This window comes from Eleutherodactylus coqui, chromosome 7 (genome assembly GCF_035609145.1).
Source record: "Eleutherodactylus coqui strain aEleCoq1 chromosome 7, aEleCoq1.hap1, whole genome shotgun sequence".
NCBI classification, from domain to species: domain Eukaryota; kingdom Metazoa; phylum Chordata; class Amphibia; order Anura; family Eleutherodactylidae; genus Eleutherodactylus; species Eleutherodactylus coqui.
Genome location: NC_089843.1, coordinates 201704834 through 201707378, shown reverse-complemented (window position 1 = coordinate 201707378; position 2545 = coordinate 201704834). Strand labels below are relative to the sequence as shown.

The window sequence follows — 2545 nt, the reverse complement described above, 5'->3', positions numbered from 1 at the left end:
TGTCAACTGGGATAAAAGTGAGTGCAAGGTGTTTGGTGAGACTGGAGTGGATGCAGATATAGGTTTAAATATTGTGTCCGGGCCAATTAAAATTCTAGGCATTAGATTTAATAACAATTTACAGGGGGAAGAGAGCTGGGAGGAGGCAAGACAGAAGGTGGAGAACCGGTTAAATTTTTGGAAATTACGCAACCTGACTATGATAGGCAAAATCGTAATATTAAAGAGCGTAATTTTGCCCATTTTCTTATACGTGGCATTAGTTTTCCCTCCGGGATACATGGGTCAGAGGAGGCTGAACAGGGTCATGTTTCTGTTCTTCTGGGGGTCCAAAATGGAACGTCTGAGGAGGGAGGCAGTGTACAAGAGTTGGGAGAGAGGAGGGATGGGCTTTCCCAATTTAGAGACATACTTTGGATGCAACAGCGTAGTTTTCCTACTAAGCATGTTGCAAAAAACCACCAAAGGGGCGTGCATGATGAGGTATCTAGCAGGGAGATGGTTTGTACGTATGAAATGGTGCGAATACGACTTGAGGAAACCAGTTGCTTTCCAAATCCCTAAGTGGTATGAATGGACGGTGTGTTTTGTGGCGAAGTTTGAGTTGGATGACTGTGAAGTGAATGTACTTAAGAATAAGCGAATGGTTAAACGAATGATTGAGAGTAAGGATGAGGTGTCTGATATTAATTCTGTTAGCAGAGTGAATGTGGAGAGAGTGTGGAAGAAAGTGCGGATGGATGGGATGAGCAATAGGCAGAGTGAGATTGTATGGCAGAGTCTGCATGGCGTGTTACCGGTGCGAGAGTTTCAGCGTGTGAGAGGTTTGGTGAGGAGTGAAAGATGTCCGAGAGAGGGATGCGGTGGATGTGAGAATGTGGTTCATTTATTTTGGAATTGCAGCCATGCACAAAATGTGCTGCGGAGACTTGGTCCGTTATGCAAAGAAATAACAGGAGTTAATTTCATGTCCTTTGAGTTAGTTATGTTTGGTTTGGGTGCGAGAGGCAGTGTGAGAGAGAGACTGTTGTGGCTGTTTATGGCGTGCGTGAAGGAAGTGTTGTGGGATGTAAGGAATGTGTATGTGTTCAAGAGGAAGGATGTAAGTGAGAGGGACAGCGTGCGAATGGTGTTGGGGAAATTATACTTTATTTATTTATGGGACAAAAGAAAGGATGGAGTCGATGCGGAAGGCATATGGAAGGTCAAAAAATGGATACAATTAGTTGATTTGTCATGATTTGTAATGTATTTATGTTGTATAATGTGATGGATTTATTATGTTGTGAATAAATAAAAACCTTTGGTTATAAAAAAAAAAAAAATCTGTTCTTATCAGTTTAATATCTGATACGTCCCCTATCTGGGGACCATATATTAAATGGATTTTTAGAACAGGGAGCTGGAAAAAGAGCTTGCTCTGTCCACTCCACGCATTGACCTGGTATTGCAGTACCTCCAGGACCGGTGCACCCCCTTTCCTACAGCAGTTTCCAAAAGCAGAAAAACAAAACTGACGAGCAAGAGGTGCAGCGCAGCTGTGGCGGCTGCTGCTACCACCACCCAAGCACTTTGATTGACACTCAGCCCGTCTGCTCGCAACATTGTATCCACTGAGCAGCTGCGTCTGCCAGAGTGTGCACAGCACAGGTACAACTGGAAGCAAAACAACACACACACCAGTTCATATGGCAGCCGCACTCTATAGTTCGTACCTACCGCTGCGCTAATAGCCAAGTTGGAAACATCGGGCAGGCACAGCGTATCCTGGCAGCCTGCGTCTGTATGCTTCACGTATTCGGGTCATGGGTGTATGTGCAGGGGGCCCGGAGCCCCAGGGGGCCCATAAAGTCTCTCTTCCCCACATTGTAAACCAATGCTATCAATGAAGCTTTATAGTTTGGGGGCCCAGTTCCAGACTTTGTACTCGGGCCCCGCAGCTTCAAGTTACACCTCCAGATCAGGATAATGCTAGGCCATTCCAACCAGCCTGTGTGTGTGACCTGCAGTCGCTGGTAGTCGAAAAGCGGCCGGCCCCGGATGCGCGCTTCAGAGTGGACAGACAGCAGCGGACCCCCAATCACACAGGCCCAAGGCTTGCTATGTAGCACGGAATACCTCATTGGACTGCAGCACTCCACGCGGGCTGAGATACACGCTCCACGTGGGATGGGCAGTATTCGTCCATGAAGATCCAGGCCAACGTTTAGAGATGGAGCAACACTCGGGGAGCAAAGAACTCCAACGAACGGACGTCTACTTTACAAGGATGTATTGCTTTATTCAATGCATGGACACAGAAACAGTTCAACCGCTCGATTACAGACCGCAGTCAATACAGTAAAGAAAGAAATGTGTCTGTTTAATGTAAACTTGCATGGAGCTCGTTTGTCAGCCACTGACTGACTGAATGCTGAAACGTGGTCTAACGTTACATGCACCACCAGGGATAAGGCCTTGCCTATAAGCATTCCCCAGCTGGCAAAAACGGAACCTCCCTGCCTATTCCTCACCATGGAAGAACGGAACCTACCTTTTTTTAAAA

At 46.5% G+C, this 2545-nt stretch overlaps 1 non-coding gene across 1 annotated transcript; it reads left to right on the top strand.

Moving 5' to 3' along the window:
• The first annotated feature begins 1291 nt into the window (after positions 1–1291).
• LOC136573839 (U2 spliceosomal RNA) lies at positions 1292–1478 on the top strand. Its single transcript, XR_010786057.1, has one exon. It is a non-coding gene; the product is annotated as a U2 spliceosomal RNA (small nuclear RNA).
• Positions 1479–2545: the final 1067 nt, after the last annotated feature.